Source organism: Sinocyclocheilus grahami, unplaced genomic scaffold (assembly GCF_001515645.1).
Source record: "Sinocyclocheilus grahami isolate Dianchi unplaced genomic scaffold, SAMN03320097.WGS_v1.1 scaffold765.1, whole genome shotgun sequence".
In the NCBI taxonomy this organism is placed as follows: Eukaryota; Metazoa; Chordata; class Actinopteri; order Cypriniformes; family Cyprinidae; genus Sinocyclocheilus; species Sinocyclocheilus grahami.
Window position 1 is genome coordinate 483,444 of NW_015505944.1, and position 21,381 is coordinate 504,824.

The window sequence follows — 21,381 nt, forward strand, 5'->3', positions numbered from 1 at the left end:
ATTTCCCATGTTACACTGATGGGACTCACCTGCAGTAAATCATACACACACACACACACACACATGCACACTATATTACACCCACTCAGATCAGTATTGTATAGCATTTATCACTCTCCTAGCGATAGCTACTTTACGGAGCCAGTTCTAGTTTTCATAGTCTAGTCATAGTCTCGATTTGCCTGTTTTCCTGTGTTCAGATTCTTGCCTGTGTTTTTCAGATTACTCTTTTGTCTCGATGTTCTGACTCTGTTTGCCCCTGCCTGGACTATTGCTGTGAACCTCGATTAGCTCTTTGCCTAGCCCTGTTGGATTACGCTCGCTGTTGATTGACCCTCGCCTGTTTTCTGGACTACTCTTGTATCTTGCCCACGATATACCTGTTTCCCATTGTTTGACCCTTGCCTTTTTTGTGACCATGTCTTTGAATAAAGCTTGCATATGGATCTGCACGTCTCTGGTCCCTGACGCTCCGTTACAACAACATTGTTATTTAAAATACACAGCATGGTTTTTAATCATCATTTTAGGGGGGAACAGCCCACAGATGGGGGGGGGGGGGGTTCAACCGGGATTTCAACCTATGGGTTAGAATGATGAATAATAACTTAATAACTCCTTCCAGGGTGTCCCTGCTTAATCAATACACAAACATCAGCTATGTTTGTAGTTCTTTTTACTTGTATTTTTAGTTCCGAACTGAATCTTCCTCCAAAGCGCACTGGGTTGTGGCCAATATTAGACGTTAAAGTGTGCATATCCACACTTCTAAAACTGCATATTTTGAAATAAGCGTAAAAATTGTTTCTATATATAAAATCAATATCTTTAAATAAATAGTTTTGTACTTTTTCATCGTTACATAATTGATGTCCTTTGCAATGCTTACTGGGATTATAGCTGTTTCCCTCATTAAAGCTATTAGGTACACAAAAATATTTTTTTTTACTTTTTGTCCAATTTTTTTTAAAGTTTGTAATGTTGTGGTTCACCTAGTAACTGCTTAGTTTGGTTTGGCTTTAATGGGAAAAACATACTTCTGGTAACCAATTGGATGCATACTGTTGGACTCTATTGTAGAAATGCATTATCAGCAGTTAGTCAACACTAAATTATACCTATGGTAAAGAGTCTAGTAACAGATGGCATTCCAAGAAAAAGTGAGTATTCAGGAGGTCATGTGGTCCTAACATGACTGCCCCCATGAAGTGAACCTCATATTATTATGCCTCTTTAAATAAAGTTGTAATTACCACTAAATGGTTCATGTATAAATACATTATTAAGTATTATATGTTTTGTTGTTTTTGATAAGACACATGGATGATTTTCATGGTTGGGTGCTGGTGGTGGTTTTATATTAATGATTTCTGTCAGACCTGCAAAATTGTGTGCCCTGTGATCTGGGAATTTGTGTTGCCACAATGTTATCTAATTGTTTATTAATTATCATGTTTGTCTCCGTTACGAATTGAAAAAAGTGAAGGGAGTCTGAATACTTTCTGAATGCACTGAATCTCTGAGATGTATGTGTGCTATCAAGGAGTTCAGATGTTTGTACACAGCAGATGCTTAACAGATGAAGTGATCTTTAACAGACATCTTGCAGACATACGTGTGCTGTATGGGATGTATAAATTGCTCAGGTGCATTACCCATTCGTATTGCATAATACATATCTTTGAAATAATTTGACTGGTTTTGAGTGAACATGGCCTGTGTTTACTGGATTTTCCACTCAGCTAAAATAACTGTATTAGCTTATGTGAGATGCAGCAGGGTTTTAGGATCTTTCTTCTTTTTATTGTGATGTATTTTCTTTGTTCTCCACCTAGCTTTGATGGTTTCCTGGTGTGCCTTGTTAGTGTGTCTGGAGTAGAACATGTGAATGTTGTAACACTTTTTTTTTGTTGCACTATCCATCTCAAACTTTGAATTATGTTTTTCTGACATCTTCTAGAAATTACAGTCATTTAAAAATGTACAGTTTATCCTTAAACTGAGTTTATTAACTCTTTCCCCACCATTGACAGAATTTTCCAGCTTTCTGTGGTTTCACTGTTATATGGTTGGAGGCACTATTACTGAAAGAGTGCTGAATCTTCAGATCAAAATACAAGTGAAGAATAAGCAGAAACAAACGACCGTGTATGTAAGCAGATGTATATGTAAAACTAAAATAACATGATCATTACAAATTAAACAGCATATAATTTAAAACTACATAACAATGATATCGTTTTATTTTTATTAATTTTTTTAAATGTTATTGATTTATTTTTTACCCCATCGACCCTGTCACCCAAATAAAATCCAATTTAAGTATTTTAATTTAAAAAAAATCCCAAAAGAATATGTAAAAAAATGTTAAAATCATGTGAGCCATTGTCAGTATTTAATGAGGAAATGCTATTTTTAGCTCTATATAGTTGATGCTCCGTTAATGACAGAAAATGTATCCACGTATTTAAGGCCACGACTTCCCCCGGGGGAAAAACACGACTTGTGTTTTCATCTAAATCGACTCAGTAGATAACTTAGTTGGAGGATGTGACACACAAGAATCCAAGAAAGCACAAATTCCAATATTTTAGCTATTAATTCTAATGTAAGGTCAGCCTGGTTAACTGAGAATTTGCAGTAATCGCACAGCTGAGATGGCACATGTTGTATGCTTCATTAAATCCTGCCCCAGCCAATGGCAGTTCCAGAAAATCAGATTTCCACTTTCTATAATCAATTCCTTTTACTTCTACATTCAATTACAATGTAATATCATTAGTATTCATAAGCACTCCTACATAAGTGTGGTACAGCACATAAACGTTCATACATTAATATAGAATGTACAATATAAATGAGCATCTAAAACAAACTCTTTAATGTACAAACAACTGTACAGACGTACAAAAGTTTATGGATTAATGCAATATTGAACTGTTTAATTTTTAATTTTTTTATAAATTCGATAAATTATGTTTAACATGTCATGTTCAGCACAAGTTAAATGTGTGAAGCGTTAATGATTTATTGAAATATTTAAAGAGTTATTCATCCATATAAAGAGTGCACATTAATTCAATTTTATTAGTCCCATTTGGATTTTACATATTTATAAATCATATTTATAATTTTAGATAAGTGTCCTGCTGTGGTATTTTGACTGAATATTAAACTTTGACTTAAGAGAGTTCATAAACACATACAGTGGGGGAAAAAAGTATTTAGTCAGCCACCAATTGTGCAAGTTCTCCCACTTAAAAAGATGAGAGAGGCCTGTAATTTTCATCATAGGTATACCTCAACTATGAGAGACAAAATGAGAAAAAAATCCAGAAAATCACATTGTAGGATTTTTAAAGAATTTATTTGCAAATTATGGTGGAAAATAAGTATTTGGTCAATAACAAAATTTCATCTCAATACTTTGTTATATACCCTTTGTTGGCAATGACAGAGGTCAAATGTTTTCTGTAAGTCTTCACAAGGTTTTCACACACTGTTGCTGGTATTTTGGCCCATTCCTCCATGCAGATCTCTTCTAGAGCAGTAATGTTTTGGGGCTGTCGCTGGGCAACACGGATTTTCAACTCCCTCCAAAGATTTTCTATGGGGTGAGATCTGGAGACTGGCTAGGCCACCCCAGGACCTTGAAATGCTTCTTACGAAGCCACTCCTTCGTTGCCCGGGCGGTGTGTTTGGGATCATTGTCATGCTGAAAGACCCAGCCACGTTTCATCTTCAATGCCCTTGCTGATGGAAGGATATATATATATATATATATAGCCAATAAAAGTCCAGAATTGTGTGTAATATCAGACGTTGTGTATGTGTTATCACTTTTGAGCTGTTTAGTCACAGAAGTCAGTGCTTAATTTGAGCCGGATCCTGTTCTGGAAAATGTCAGATTTTGGATTTTTGCATTCTGGTATTTGTTTTTAAAGATCTGGCATTAACAAGTGCATTAGATCGTGACAGTGCATGCCTGCATTGTAGACACAGCGATTGTGGGTTTACAGTGGGGAAAAAAAGTATTTAGTCAGCCACCAATTGTGCAAGTTCTCCCACTTAAAAAGATGAGAGAGGCCTGTAATTTTCATCATTGGTATACCTCAACTATGAGAGACAAAATGAGAAAATAAATTCCAGAAAATCACATTGTAGGATTTTTAAAGAATTATGGTGGAAAATAAGTATTTGGTCAATTACAAAATTTCATCTCAATACTTTGTTATATACGCTTTGTTGGCAATGACAGAGGTCAAACTTTTTCTGTAAGTCTTCACAAGGTTTTCACACACTGTTGCTGGTATTTTGGCCCATTCCTCCATGCAGATCTCCTCTAGAGCAGTAATGTTTTGGGGCTGTCGCTGGGCAACATGGATTTTCAACTCCCTCCAAAGATTTTCTATGGGGTTGAGATCTGGAGACTGGCTAGGCCACTCCAGGACCTTGAAATGCTTCTTACGAAGCCACTCCTTCGTTGCCCGGGTGGTGTGTTTGGGATCATTGTCATGCTGAAAGACCCAGCCACGTTTCATCTTCAGTGCCCTTGCTGATGGAAGGAGGTTTTCACTCAAAATCTCATGATACATGGCCCCATTCATTCTTTCGTTTACACGGATCAGTCGTTCTGGTCCCTTTGCAGAAAAACAGCCCCAAAGCATGATGTTTCCACCCCCATGCTTCACAGTAGGTATGGTGTTCTTTGGATGCAACTCAGCATTCTTTCTCCTCCAAACACGACAAGTTGAGTTTTTACCAAAAAGTTCTATTTTGGTTTCATCTGACCATATGACATTCTCCCAATCCTTTTCTGGATCATCCAAATGCTCTCTAGCAAACTTTAGACGGGCCTGGACATGTACTGGCTTAAGCAGGGGGACACGTCTGTCACTGCAGGATTTGAGTCCCTGGCGGCGCAGTGTGTTACTGATGGTAGCCTTTGTTACTTTGGTCCCAGCTCTCTGCAGGTCATTCACTAGGTCCCCCCGTGTGGTTCTGGGCTTTTTGCTCACAGTTCTTGTGATCATTTTGACCCCACGGGGTGAGATCTTGCGTGGAGCCCCAGATCGAGGGAGATTATCAGTGGGTTTGTATGTCTTCCATTTTCTAATAATTGTTCCCACAGTTGATTTCTTCACACCAAGTTGCTTACCTATTGCAGATTCAGTCTTCCCAGCCTGGTGCAGGTCTACAATTTTGTTTCTGGTGTCCTTTGACAGCTCTTTGGTCTTGGCCATGGTGGAGTTTGGAGTGTGACTGTTTGAGGTTGTGGACAGGTGTCTTTTATACTGACAACGAGTTCAAACAGATTCCATTAATACAGGTAACGAGTGGAGGACAGAGGAGCCTCTTCAAGAAGAAGTTACAGGTCTGTGAGAGCCAGAAATCTTGCTTGTTTGTAGGTGACCAAATACTTATTTTACCGAGGAATTTACCAATTAATTCTTTAAAAATCCTACAATGTGATTTTCTGGATTTTTTTTCTCATTTTGTCTCTCATAGTTGAGGTATACCTATGATGAAAATTACAGGCCTCTCTCATCTTTTTAAGTGGGAGAACTTGCACAATTGGTGGCTGACTAAATACTTTTTTGCTCCACTATATGTTCAAGAATTTAGATTTTAGATGCTGTCAATATATTGGTATTGTATGTTTTAATGTCAATCCTTAAAGGTCACAACAACAAAAAAATAAGAAAAAAAAATCTTATGAATAACTACGAAAGGCCTCTCTCATCTTTTTAAGTGGGAGAACTTGCACAATTGGTGGCTGACTAAATACTTTTTTGCTCCACTATATGTTCAAGAATTTAGATTTTAGATGCTGTCAATATATTGGTATTGTATGTTTTAATGTCAATCCTTAAAGGTCACAACAACAAAAAAATAAGAAAAAAAAAATCTTATGAATAACTACGAATAACAACATTCTGAATTGCAGTTGGACATATATATAAGCATATAGATTAAAATATAATACAATATATTTGTTACGGGGCGACAAGGACGAGAGGTGTGCGGATCCATATGCAAGGCTTTTATTTAGAGGCGTGGTCATGAAACAGGTCTCTGTCTACATGGCATAACTAGGTTCTGTCATTCAGAAACATGGCCTTTCATATCACTGCTATGCTGATGACACTCAACTCTACCTCTCATTCCATACTGATGATCTGATGATGTGCTGTTCGCATCTCAGAATGTCTAAAAGACATTTCTTGTTAATATATAAGCATATAGATTAAAATATAATACAATATATTTGTTACGGGGCGACAAGGACGAGAGGTGTGCGGATCCATATGCAAGGCTTTTATTTAGAGGCGTGGTCATGAAACAGGCAAGGGTCAGACAACAACACTGGTACAACACCAACAAGACAAAAGACTATTCTTAGGGCAAGTGTGGGTCTTCGATCAGCAAACGTAATCCAGAGGGTGAGGCAAACGGGTAATCCAAAACATGCAATAATCCAGGCAAGGTGCAAACATAGTCCAAACGACAAGACGAGAGAAATCTAAGACAGGCAGATAATCAGGTAACAGGTAATCACAAGACAAGACTAGACAAGACTATGAAATATGAACTATGAACTAGAAACTAGGGCAGAAAACTGGCTCTGTAATGTAGCTATCACTATGAAAGCGATAAGCCTCTACCTCTCATTCCATACTGATGATCTGATGATGTGCTGTTCGCATCTCAGAATGTCTAAAAGACATTTCTTGTTAGATGACGGACCATCGCCTTCAACTCAACCTGGCTAAGACAGAACTTCTTGTGGTTTCAACTAACCCATCACTTTATCATAATTTCACCATCCAGTTAGGCCCATCAACCATAACTCCTTCAAAAACAGCTAGAAATCTTGGAGTTGTGATTGATGATAAGTTGAATTTCTCAGACCATATGAAATATGAACTATGAACTAGAAACTAGGGCAGAAAACTGGCTCTGTAATGTAGCTATCACTATGAAAGCGATAAGCGCTAAACAATACTCGGCCCTGAACAGTGGTTAGGGCCTCGTATTTAAAGTGTGTGTGATTGGTTGAAGGTGAGTGCGAAATCAGTGCAATGAAACATGGGAAATGTAGTCCAGGGTGATGTGTGACAGTCTGTGTGGTGTGAGTGTCTATAGGCCCTTTCGCACCGCTTTAGTTCCAGAACTAAATGTACAGTACTAAAGTACTGGGACGATTTAGCGCAAACTATTTCCCAGTACTATTTAAAGGGTTGCATTCGCACTGACAGTGTGTACTAAGAAGTGACGTAAGCTGGTCGACAGCGTCGTCATTTGTGCGCGGTCTTCAACAACAGAAACAAAACACTACGTTAACAACAGAAGGATGGAGGATGCTGTGATCAGAGCTGTGTTTTGTTGTGTCTCGCGGGTTTCACAATAATGGACATGGAAAGTCAACGTATACGTAAAGCGATTGAAAGAATGGAAAGGAGGACTAAGAATCTCCAACGACAACTGGCAGTGCTACATTTGCTACAAGTGCCTGCACTTCAGCGTCCGTCCATCGATCGCTGTTCTCTATACTTGCGAAATAAGCATCTTGGAGTTGTGATTGATGATAAGTTGAATTTCTCAGACCACGTTGCTAAAACTGCCCGGTCCTGCAGATTTGCATTATACAACATTAAGAAGATCAGGCCCTTTCTTTCAGAACATGCAACACAACACCTTGTTCAAGCTCTTGTTCTATCCAGGCTGGAATATTGCAATGCTCTCTTGGCAGGTCTTCCAGCTACTTCTATCAAACCTCTACAATTAATCCAAAATGCAGCTGCAAGATTAATCTTTAATGAGCCGAAAAGAACACACGTCACACCTCTGTTCATCATTTTGCACTGGCTACCAGTAGCTGCTCGCATAAAATTCAAGGCATTAATGTTTGCCTGCAAAACCACAACTGGCTCTGCACCCCTTTACCTAAATGAATTACTTCAGAGTTATGTGCCTTCTAGAAGCTTGTGTTCTGCCAATTATCTGCGATTATTGTGCCATCTCAAAGAGGCAGAAAATCACTTTCACTGACTTTTTCATTAACTGATCCCTCCTGGTGGAATGACCTGCCCAACTCAATCCTAGCAGTCAAATCCTTAGCCATCTTCAAGAAACGACTAAAAACACATCTGTTCCATCTTTATTTGACCCTCTAACTCTAGCACTTTCTATTCTATTTTAATTATACTTTATCTATTTATCTTTTTATATAAAAAAAAACTAACACTAGCTTTCTATTTTTTCTATTCTATCTACTTGTTTTTATTTGCGTGTGTGTGTATATATATATATAGGGCTGTCATCGTTAACGCGTTAACGCATGCAATTAATTTTACAATCCTTAACGCGTTAAAATAATTGAACGCAATTAACGCAAAATTACTGAAGCACAGTTTCTATTCTAACCCTTTAACACAATTTTGCTTCTCTGCTTGCGATTAGATAATTTTTAAGCCGCTAAACGCGGAAAGTTTTCATCCAATGATCCAGTAAGCGAATGCATTCAAACAATCCGTCCGAAACAGCGCTAATATAAAGGAAACCAGGCTGATTACATCAGAGATTGCAGAGAGAACAGAGACTCGCGTTTTCAGTGAATTATTCATTCCAGTGTGTTTTGCTTTTAAACACGAGCTCTGTAATATTCTGTGATTGTCTCTGAAGAGTGCAAGCCCTCACACGTCGCACTGTGTGAAGTACAGACTGAACGGATTGTCAACACATCCCACCGCTGTATGGTCAGATGAGACGCAAACTACGTTTTCTCGACTTGATAACCAGTCTCGCTAGTGAAGTTCTGATGGATGAAGACTGCAATCAAGGTAAAGACGATGCGGTGGCGTACAGGAGTCATGCACCCGTGAGTCCGTTATAATAATGCGTGTATGAGTGCTTTTGACGCACTGATCACACATTGTATTTATGCACAGGCACAGACATTTCTGTAAATTCACGTTGTTTCCACACACATTCACGATAATGTTTTGATTTGTCATGTTTATGTTGCTGTGCTTAGTTATACGGAATGGGTCTGTGTACTGTAGCAGATATATGCAGGCAGCAGGCGGTTGGTTTAGGTTTTTTTTGGCATCTCCATGTGGTCCTGTTCGGTATTGCAACTTGGCTTCTCTAAAATGTAAAAAAGCTCTTTGGTGTTGCACTGTACACATACTATAAAATTCAGATTTTTTTTTTTACTTCATATGCGCTTATATGGGCTCCTTATATCATTTTTTGGTGTCCTTTTTGAGTTTCTAAGTGTCCTTTTTTGGAAAGTCATCTAAATTTATCTTGAAAAAAGCTTGCAGAAAATATAGATTTTTGAGAATCACCCTTCAATCTTTTGGTTTACTTTGCTGGATATAGCAAATGATGACAAAATAAACATTTGAAACAAGATAAATGGTCTATGCTTAATTTCATGAAGTGTGTGATTAATTGTGATTAATCACAGAAAAAGGATGTGATTAATCAGATTAAAAAATGTAATCGATTGACAGCCCTAATATATATATATGCATAATAAATATACACAATACACACACATATTATGTAAACAAAAACTTTTATTTTGGAAGGCGATTAATCGCGATTAATCATTTGACAGCACTAATATATATGTAACGTCACTGATACAGTTCTCTCAAACAGTGAGGTCAGTACAGTGCAGAGTTTAGGGGCAGTGCTGTTTACTGTGACTGTTTGTTCACCTCTTTTAGCAGAAATCCATAATCAATGAAAAGCTTTCAGGAAAGCAAACCAATGTGTATTAACTAAGCTCTGTAGATAAGTAGGCCAGAAAAAGACACGGCTGCCTTTATTAGTCATTCTTCTGATGGAATACTGTTAATTCCTGTCAATGTTTCTTTTGTCCTCAGAGGTTCAGGCTCAGCTTTGAGCGGCCTGCATTAGACATGCTCTGAGGAGCCTTCTTATTATTGAAGGCAACTAGAGATCATGAGGTAAAGGACACACTTACGCAGGAAACATCAGGCTGCGGAAAAAACACGACCTGGACCTTCTGTTTAAAAGGGTCATATTCTTTCCCCTCAAGTCCACTTATAACGTTAGTCAAGGTTTCTTGCACCAAAAGCCTTCATGATTTAGTTTCACACCACAATTTTCCACCCTTTGTTTGACCTTTTGAAATAAATGGTTCATTTTCTGGTGCTGCACTTTTAAGATATAAGGACTGGCTAACTACACTATTGTGAGGGCAAAATTTGCATATCAAATTTCCATCTATTTAGATCACACAGTTTAAACATGAAAAAAATAATGAACTTAATGTCATGCATATTTGTCAAACATACAACAATTAAAACAAATTTCTAAAAATAAATAAATAATTACAATAAAAAAAAATCATGGCATACTTTACTATTTATTGTTTACATTTAAAAATTGTCTTTCAAAATGCTTTTTTAAAATTACTTAGAATCAGCATAACTCTGCTCATTGTGAAAACAACTAAACTGTTTTAGTTAAAAAGTATGAACATGGTTAAAATATGGCTGTGATGCAAGCAATATTCAATTGTAAGGAGTGAAATTATTTCCTTATGAAATTATCTCCTCATGAAACCAAGTGTTAGGAACTCACACAAAACAGATGCCATGCAACAAAACCATAAAACTAATCTGGAGAAGAGATCTTCAAAGAGAGCAAACAACACCTCTCTCCTTTGCTCATTTACGACCCCCTTCTCCCCCTGCCCTCTCTACCTTTCCCTCTTTTCCCCAAAAAGGTTTCACTCAAAATTCATTCTGTCAGGACCACTATCGTCAAAGATGATTGACAATTAGCATACAGTCTGAATTGGCGGTATAGTTCCGTTCTGGGCAAGAACTCCCTGTGCATCCATGCAGCCTAGCATGGATGAGAGCAGGGAGAGCAGCAATAACCCCCCCAGGGTAAACAGAACAGAACCAACATAAATATATTGCAGATATTGTTAAAGTTCAATCATTTTATGTACACATTTTAGAATTAATCTGATTCAAAGGAGAATCAGAAGGCTGAATCCCGACTGACAGAGGAGGAGTTGGGGATGGAGGAGGATAATTAGCTATTGAGCAATGTGAAAACTGCTGATAATACTGAGGGACCTTATATATGAATGCTTAAGATAGGTGTCGTATTCCCATAGGTAGATGGGGATCAGCTGAGAGTCAGCTGATGCGAGCTTGACTAATGTGACCTGCCAGAACTAACACTTACACTTGATTTAAGAATATGTATATACCACATATCATGTACCTTGTGAACCTGTTGTTTTTCCCCTTCATGTTTGGTATCGTTCTAAAGGTCTCTGTGTGATTGGTAAATTGGTTTGAACTGATTTGAAGATTTCTTTGTTTCTGGTCTGAGTATATAAGCAAAGTGGCATTATTGTCATTTGGGATTCTGTAGTCAGAATCCCAAACACCGCACATGTGAGACTCTGGAGCTTTGCACTGGAACTCTCATACTGCTGTGTGTCTCTCTGCTGTCAGGTATGCATTTAGTTTTTTTATTCAAAAGTGTAATTGTGTTAAACACATTGTGCCCATTGAGCACACTGTATAGTTGTTTGTGCTACTACATGTGCGCATAGGCTAGTTAAGTTTATTCTCTAAAACACATGATTACTTTGTTGTAAGTTTTCTTTGAAATACTTAGGTAAAAGGTTATAAATGCTATGCATTTTAGACTGTGTGCCTTGTGTTAAATTAGGATAACTGTTACATGTGTGACTATGTTAAATTTGTTTGTCTCCTACGTGGAACACTTGGCTATTCCCCATATAGCTACAGTGTCTATGTACAGGAGCAAGGTTGCCACATGGCTACAATGTAATTCACAACTGCATTATCCTTTCTAAATTGGCTTCTAATTTTTTCATTATGTAATTGGCATGATACAATGACTTGACTAATAATAAATTGTTATATTTGAATTATTCTGATCTCTTCAGAAATAATGATTATTTACAGTAGATTAAAATCGTAGTCTAGTGTTTCCGCAAATCTGCATCCAGGATAGATCATACCGAAGTACCACTGAATTGATCATGGGGTACATCATTAGGGATCTTCCGATTTCTGACTGTCACTGGCTTAACAAGTTACAGTTTTTGTGATTATAGAGAAAAAGTACACTTTTTGTTATGTGCTAGCAAGGTGCAGCCTACTTAAAGCTATTATAATCACCTTATATCCTCTGAGTAAGTACAGAACTGGCGAGTTTGTGCCGTGAGTTCACTGTTGATCAAGTGAATTGCTAAGCGACACTGGGTCGTTAATGAATGAATAATTGAAAGTATGGGATTTCCGGAATAATCAAATATCTACACTGAACAAAATTATAAATGCAACACTTTTGTCACGCTGTCTGCCATCTGCCCTATACAGTGAAAACCGGGATTCATCTGTGAGGAGAACACCTCTCCAATCTCCAGTCCGGGTGGCTGGTCTCAGACGATCTTGGAGGTGAAGATGCTGGATGTGGAGGTCCTGGGCTGGTGTGGTTACACGTGGTCTGCGGTTGTGAGGTCAGTTGGATGTGCTGCCAAATTCTCTGAAACGCCTTTGGAGACGGCTTATGGTAGAGAAATGAACATTCAATTCACGGGCAACAGCTCTGGTGGACATTCCTGCAGTCAGCATGCCAATTGCACGCTCCCTCAAAACTTGCGACATCTGTGGCATTGTGCTGTGTGATAAAACTGCACATTTTAGAGTGGCCTTTTATTGTGGCCAGCCTAAGGCACACCTGTGCAATAATCATGCTGTCTAATCAGCATCTTGATATGCCACACCTGTGAGGTCAATGAATTATCTCGGCAAAGGAGAAGTGCTCACTAACACAGATTTAGACAGATTTGTGAACAATATTTGAGAGAAATAGGCCTTTTGTGTACATAGAAAAAGTCTTAGATCTTTCAGCTCTAAGTTCAGCTTATGAAAAATGGGGGCAAAAACAAAAGTGTTGCATTTATAATTGTGTTCAGTGTAAATTAATGTACAATCGATATCTGTATTCAGTTTTTAATTAGAAATATTGCCTAAATTTAATGATCACTTGAAATTGGAGTCAGATTGAACACGGAGCTTGACTAAAATTGAAACTAAATCCTGATAAATTCAGAGGCGCAAGTAAAAGACCGACTATGCATTAAACCTTTGACCAGGCCGCTGGATTCCACTTTTTGGGCCAGCGGGTGGATTCTTACACAATCTGGATATATTGATGATTAATATATAAACCTGGTTATTGTGTATGTAAAACGCATTCCATTTAATAGTACTATCACATAAATCTTTTCTATTTCTCACCTGTTTCATTTATGTAGGACTGACAAATATGCATCAAAATAAGTTTATTATTTTATGGTAAAACTGTGTAATGTAAATGGATGGAAATTGTATATGCAATTCAAATAAAAAAAAATGTTTCCCCATGTATTCATTATAATAATATTCAGAGGCTGATCTTGAAGCAAGTCACATTGGAAACTGTTTCAATAAATGGTGTTTTTGGACCGAGAAGTGAGTTTCGAGTTTTAAATATTACAGCATATTACACAATATGACCTCTTTAATAAAGCCACATTTGTCCAAATGTGTGAGCATCCCACACATGCACTCATTTTAAAGCTCAGGGGAGGATTTTCTGCTGTGAAGGTCTTCATTAAACTGTGGGTGTGTTAATGCACAGTTCCTACCATTTGTGTGCACGGCGCCAATGATAGGTTATATTGACTTGAAAGCAATAATCTGAACAGATGGAATGGGCATGAGCATAAATCATTTCAACACCTACTTTACTGTTTACCAAATATAACATGCAATGTCAATAGCATTTGAATCTCAAGTCACATTACATGCAGTTTTATTATATCTGGCAAGTTGATGTTTATCGATACAATATAACTTAAGGTTATACTTTATTTCGATAGTCCACTTTAGACATTCTATTAACTATAAGTAACTTTGTAACTACATGTCAACTAATTATCATTAATCTGCAACTACATGTCTACTAACTCTCAGAGTAGACTGTTAGGGTAGGTTTAGGGTTAGTAGAATGTTGACAAAGAAAGCGTTAGAAGATATTAAGTAGATAGTCTACTAATACTCTACTAACTGCTAGTTGACATGTAGTTGCAAAGTTACTTACTGTTAATAGAATGTCTAAAGTGGACTATCGAAATAAAGTGTTACCTAACTTAATGATTTTCTTGGATGGATTTTACAGAGGCAGATGCAACCTAACCTGCAAATTTTCCTTCTGATGTTTAAAGAACTGGTGGGAGTGGTGGTGGTGGTGGTTGGGTGTTTAAGTCTGGTTCATTATCCCACTACATTTCAGGACTGACATGCCAGCATTCCAAGAAATATAATTTACATTCCATGTATGCACTTGGCCCATGGTTTTATCAAAAGTGTTTTGCATTGCATTGAAGGTATATATTTTATCACTTCTTACAAGAGGTGCTGGATGTAATGGCTCCATCGACGGCGCTGGATTGGATTTGGTGGATTGGACAGTAGTTGAGCATTCATTCATTAACTCCCTGTAGATGCTTCATGAACCCTGAACCAATGGGCTTCTTATTCCAGGCACCTCAGGCTGGGAGCTAATTTAAAACCAGGCTGATGGTATCTTCTGCATTTTTAAAGATTGCTGTAGATCTATGATACTCACCTGCTGCTCAGCCCCCTTCCTCCACTGACAATATTGGCTTGCTCTGTTGAGGCAGAATTCTTCAATATATATGAAAATTAGAGAGCTGCAGGGATGACATATTTTTGTAGGCCAAAACCGAGAAAAGAATGAACATTTTAACACTTCTGGCTCAATCTTCCTGAATTATGTCTGTGGTACACACAACTTGAGATATTTTTGCATTTTATTCTAAGACATAAAATACATTAGTAGTACCCTCTTGTGAAATTTTTAATGGTTTGTCTAGTATAAATGGGACTAAGTTGCTGGGGACATTAAACATAAACAGGGACATCACAATGAACAGGTAGTCCACTTTTACAGCCTGATTGTGTTTATAATAGCACTCTTGAAAAAATATTCTAACATTTTAAATAAAGCCTAAAAGATTTGTTAGAAGCTGAGAAGGATGGTGACACTGAAGTCAGGTGATATATATTATTATTAGTCATTTACCAAAACGTGGCCCATTTTAGCTGACTTCACCCTACTTGTAGTGTAGTCTGTCCTGTGATTCCTTTGTCTGATATTGTCTCAATGTTATGTGCTACGTGTGTCTCCTGCCTGCCCTCTGTCACCCATTGTCTGTGAGCCTCGCTTTTTTTCACCCATTTTGTTTTTTTCGTATTTTGAAAGTGTTTCTTTTTTTTCTCCCCTTCATGGACAATTCACCTCCCTAGCCCGTAAAGACTTGCCCTTCTTGGAATATGCGAGTGAGTTCAGTGAGCTCGCCATGTCAATGGCGTTGGATGACGCTGACCTGTTCTGGATCGGGGCTAATTACCACCGCCCCGTCGATCTCCCAGATACCACTGGACGGTGCTGGAGGGAGGCAATTATCAGGTGTCTGAAGAACGTCCGGCCCCGATCCAGAACACAACCAGACCCAGAGCCCAGCCCACCATCACCCCGCTGCACGGAGCAAGAGCCTAAGCCCACCGATGATGGAGAGCCTGAGCCCACCGCAACCGACGAGCCATCGCCTAATGGACAGAGCTGAGGATCGCCTCAGAGCCAGAGCATCAAGTGACATCAGACCGGGTGCGAGAGCCAGCTACAGTGCTCGCAATCAGGGGAGAGCGCGATGGACAGCGTGAGTGCAGAGGGAAGCTCCACCCACTGCACCATGGCTGAGGGTGAGCTTAAACTGGATCTGGGACTGTTGGATGTTGAACGGGATTTGATGGATATATATACCTGCCTGCTGTCCTCCCGCCTTTGTCTGAACTCCATCAGTCCTTTTTTGGCCAAGGAGGCCATTTATGAACTTTCTGTTTGTCCTGAACTGTCGGCCAGCCCTGACATTCCCCTCTCTGATGCGCTCCTGGTGCTGGGAGTCATGATTTGGTGTGGGTGGGCAGCGCAAACCAGCCCTGAGAGCCCGGAGGTTCACAAATCACCACCCACCCTCCCGCTCCTGCCTCCTCCACAGCTGTCGTCTGGCAGCCCCTCTGCTCACCCTCAGCCCACCATCTGTGCGGTGGGATCACCGTGGGTCTGCCAGTCTCCAGTGGCATCATGGATGGAGGATCCCCTGTCTTCGCCTCCAGCCTCTGAGTCCCATACTTCACCTCGGCCCAATAACCCAGCGGCTCCACCATGGCTCCTAGCTCCCTCCTTTCCGCCATGGCCCGGCAGTCCACTGGCTCCGCTGGGCTGCAACGTCCCTCCGGTTCCGCCTTGGTCTGTCGCCGACCATCCGTCGCCTTGGGACTCCACTCCTCCGGCTGTGCCTCTTCCCTCCGTCCCTCCGACTCTGTCAGGCTCGTCCTTCCCTTCGGCTCCACCTCGGTCCTCTGTCGCTTTGGCTCCACAGTGGCCTTCCGGATCCCCGCCTTCACCTCAGTTGCCAGAGCCATCTGTTCCGCCTTGGCCCTCCGGATCCTCTTCGTCACCCTGGCTCGGGTTCCTCCTCCACCTGTTCCGCCCGCCGTCGGTCGGCCCTCTGGAGTCATCAGCCCTTCCTCCACCATGGCTCCTCCCTTCGTCGGCTCCACTGTAGGTCACCTTCATGGCTGTGGCTTGGGTCCCTCCTGGCTCCTCCTGCTCCAAATGCCTCCGGTCTCCTCCTTCCATCTGGTCCACCCTGGCTTCTCTTGTCTCCTCCCTGGCTCCTCCCTCAGTCGTTTCCACCCTGGACTCTGTTTGCCGTCCTCCTCCAAGAGTTGTAAATATCAAACGTGTCGAGATCGTGCAGGCTCTATAAAATAATTGTAATAACATCACACAAATGAGATTTTTTTGGACAAAATTTGTTTGTGACAAGCCTCGAATCGGTCTTAAAATATTAAAGTGTGTGGCCAATCTTACATTTCATACAGTGGATTGGTGATGAACATGATGATGATGAACATGAGGGCAACAACTCACTGCATGATGTAGCCTATGTAATGCAGTTATATTACAGTTATATTACATTTCAGACCTGACATGCCAGTATTCCAAGTAATATATTTTACATTATATTTATGCATTTGGTACATGGCTATATGCATTTGGTACATGGCTATATTTCAAAACAACTCACTGCATGAAGTAGCCTAAACGGGGCAAAAATGTCCCTATGAGAGTTTTTCCTCATATTTACTGTATATCATATAAGCAATATCCCACAAGCAACAAATGCAGTATCACACGAGTGCTGTTTTTTTCCTGAATGGCACAAATGCAAATGTGATATTGGTTTTGTACTACAGGGCAATAAATAAGTTAATAAAGTTAAATTTTGACACATTATAAAATATTACCTACATAGCCACAGAAAAAACTATTGTGAATCTTTTAGCAGCAAACAGTGGTGATTTGTTTCTAAATTAATCCATGTTTTGAACGAATCGAGTGAACCAATAATTCAATATCCCATTCATAATGAGAGTTATTTACTTAATACCTGAATGAATCAGCTTTTTGAATGAATCAATTGAATTAATGACTTTCTCATTAATGAAAACAATTACCACCACCTACTGGCATCTTTAGTGCATACAGGAATACAGGAATTGCCCTTTATTAAAACAGCTATTAGACTAATAGTTACAGACATACTATCACAAATATTTTTTTCCTTGAGGTTAGGATTTTTATTTATTTTTTAACCCCACATTCCAGGACATTAACATCTTAGTCACCCTCATGTTGTGCAACTTTCTTCTGTGGAACAAAAGAAGATATTTTGAAGACTGTTTCAATGCATTCCGTGAAAGTCACTGGAGTCTAAAACAACACTGATATTTAATTGGATGGACAAATGAACCATTTTCATAATCACCCATTGCACTATACATTATAAAGCAACACTATGACATTTTTAACAATGAGGAGTTGTTATATTATACTGCATGACAGTTACCTTTGATTTGCAGGGAGATCTTAGACTGGATTTTGCCTTCTGAAATGCCGCCTCTGCAAGTTTTTTGCAATGCCTTCTTTTCGTCCGTACCTGATATCAAGTCTGTTCTTTTTTCCCCACACATTCACATTTCAGCTCACTGTGACTCATCACCTGGAGGGGAATAAAAAACAATAAAGGCATCACATTCCCAGAGTTTAAATGCAAAACAGTGAACATTCACATGCAAGTACTTGTTTTCTGACATACTGTATATGTATGTAACATATAGTCACAGAATAAATCATGAAGCATTCTCATGCTGCCTTGGCTCTGGCTCACTGATTTTTAAACACACTGTTAAACACACACCCTGAGTTTAGTTTTTCTCTCATGCAGTGCATCGTGGAAAGCTAATATTATTGGCCTTTTAAGTGAAAATATGATCCAACTTAACATTATTCACCACTGCATATGCAAAAGACAACTTCGATTAAATCCTGGCAGGGGACACTGAGATGTTGCACTATAAGCAAAGCAGTGATAAATAAGAATATAATTAATCTTTTTAGGCGAGTTCCAGACTTTCTGCCCAAATGAATGTGTCTTATTGATATATGTGATCTAAACAAGGTGTAATGTGTTGATATACCCATATGAAGAAGCACACTTACTTTTGAATAAGAGTAGATATTGTGGAAATATTATACTTTAAAATAACTAGCTTCAATGTGAACTTAATGTAATGTCTTCAGACACTGAATTGTATGTCAGTTTAACGAAATTTATATGAGTTTAAATTTATTTTAAATGCAATCTGCTGATGAACTTAAGTTAACTTAAGTGAGTCACTTATGTTGTCGTTGAAATACGGTTAAAGTGTACTACTGAATCTGACAAGCATATGGTAAACTAAAATATACTTTATACAAGACAATATACAAGACAAGAGCAAACAAATCACGTAATAATGAGAACGGACCATGAACAACAGAAACTGTAACTATACAGAAACTATATATACAGACAAACAAACAAGGAAGGGCAGGTGAGCATAATCAATAAACCAATGAGCAACATATTGCTAAATCATACGTATTTTATGAGTTGCACAATTCGTATGAATTTGTACGAATGACCTATACCTAATCTAAACCTACCCGTCACTGGGGTCTAGACAAATTGTACAGGTTAAGTCGCAAGAATTTGTACAAATTAGCCACCTCATAAAATACGTACGAATTGGTCGTGAGATAGCGTTGGAACTAGACTAAAACAGAACAGAACTGAACATACTCATATGACATATTTCCTGTAATTGGCCCAAGCGTTCAAGTGGACATGAAGACTGCAAGTGTGTCTAGAACTTTTGATTATCCAATGCAACATGCTTACAACATAGTGTTGTAAAAATGTAAGTAAAGTTGGTAACATTTTACTTAAGCCTAATGTATTATGCATTATATGTCACAGTCACCAGCTCAGCCATCTCAACACACTACAGTTCCCATCATCCCCTCTGGCTACCACCTGTGCGCACTCAACAATCACCACACCTGTCTGCCCTCAGCCTCATCAGTCCCTCTTCATAAGCCAGCACCAAACACACATGGTTGTCAGTGACCTGTAGCGCTAAGCGAGATATGAACAAACTCAGAGCTGCAGAGTAAGTTTTGAGTTGACAAAACCCGATAAAGCCAACCTGGGGTGTATTCCAGAAAGGAGGTACTACAAACTCTGAGTTAAAACTTGAACTCTGAGTTGACTTAACTGAGATTGGAAACTCTGAGTTTTCGGTTTCAGAACAGCTGAACAGAGTTAGTTCAATCCACTCTGAGTAGGTTTACTCTGTGTTTAGTGTGTGCACCATGACTATGAAAAGCCATGATCAATGGCGCTCCGAAATTATGATTCACCATGGCAACAGCACCCGACAAAAAGACTTCCGCATACAATACGTAATTTTAGCTCTAAATAAATGTTATCAATGGTGAAAGCTGGCAGAAATACCAATAATCCATACAGTAATGAGTTTCATTTTCGGAAGGTGCGATGGTGAGAATGTGTGTAATCAATGCATCCAACCACACTGGAAATCCTAAAGGAAATTCTAATTATTAGGTTACTTAGAGGTCGCAACAAGATGTTTTTAAGTGAACGCCATTTAAAAATGGTACTGCTCAAAAAAATATGCATGTGGATATGGCAAAATAATAAAAATTCTGTAAAGTAACTCCCCACGAATTAATGCAGCCTCCTTATCTACAGGATCCCTTATAAAAAGATGATGAAAATGAAAGTGGTCCGGTGAGAAAAATAATCTTGTTTCCATTTTCATTAAGATTTATTTTCTTACCCCACTGGCAGATAATTTTATTTGTTTACCCCAGGAAACAAGACTAAATATCATATATATATTTTCTTACATAGAAAATGCATCATGATTTAAACATTTTTAGATATTTGTACTTGAAATAAGGCAAAAATCTCAACATTAAAAGCAATTTTTGCTGCGTGAATGAATGAACGAGGTATTTAAACATGGCTTATGCTTTAAAAATGGGGAAAGAAACTGGGTTTACAGAAGAAAACCTGCTCCAGACCAGGTTAGGTTCACAGACTAAGTTACTATGGTAACTAACCGAGAGGTTTAGTTTACTGGAACCAAAAACCATGAGTTTCCCTTTTCTTAAATATGAAACTTAAAATGTATTGCCACTTCATATAATAATTATATGAATATATTATATGAATTATAAACAATTACAATTAACATAATATAAATATATAAAATAAGTAGCTGCAAAAGTCTGACAATTTTGTCTCTAAAATTCTTTGACTGTAAACTGCTTTAATTTGGATTGAGAGATACGGGGGAGTGGCTTCATTGCATTAGATATATATCACTTTGCTCACAGCTGATTGGTTTGGGTTTGTGATCTCTAACCCAGAATAAAACCTGCTCGGGAGCAGTGTAGCCATGTAGCGTAAGTTACCATGGCGACGAAACCCGCTAAAAACCAACCCATCTTCTTGAGTTTGAGTTGGCAATCTATTTGTGGAAATAAAGAAGCTTGTATAACCTGTACCAACCTTGTCCGTCTCAATCCTGTTGTGACAGAAGACCAGACCAAACTTAAGACAGTATGCGAGGACAACGGGCCTTCATCAACATAACTCCTTGGAGTAATGACCGCAACCAGTCTACCATCACCCGGTTCCTCTTTCAGAACTGCCGGGATCTGGAATTGTATGTCCAGGACTTCCTCAACTGCTGTAGCTGGGTAGCTGGGCAGCCGGTGATGACCTTACTTTAATTGGAG

General features: G+C 38.9%; 1 long non-coding RNA gene across 1 annotated transcript; it reads right to left on the reverse strand.

The window, feature by feature from the left end:
• Positions 1–2,424: 2,424 nt before the first annotated feature.
• On the reverse strand, positions 2,425–6,917 carry LOC107561298 (uncharacterized). The gene is made up of 3 exons (XR_001605834.1): positions 6,846–6,917; positions 5,224–5,225; positions 2,425–2,435 (listed from the first exon to the last, which is right to left on the reverse strand). It is a non-coding gene; the product is annotated as an uncharacterized lncRNA (long non-coding RNA).
• Between the last annotated feature and the right edge of the window lie 14,464 nt (positions 6,918–21,381).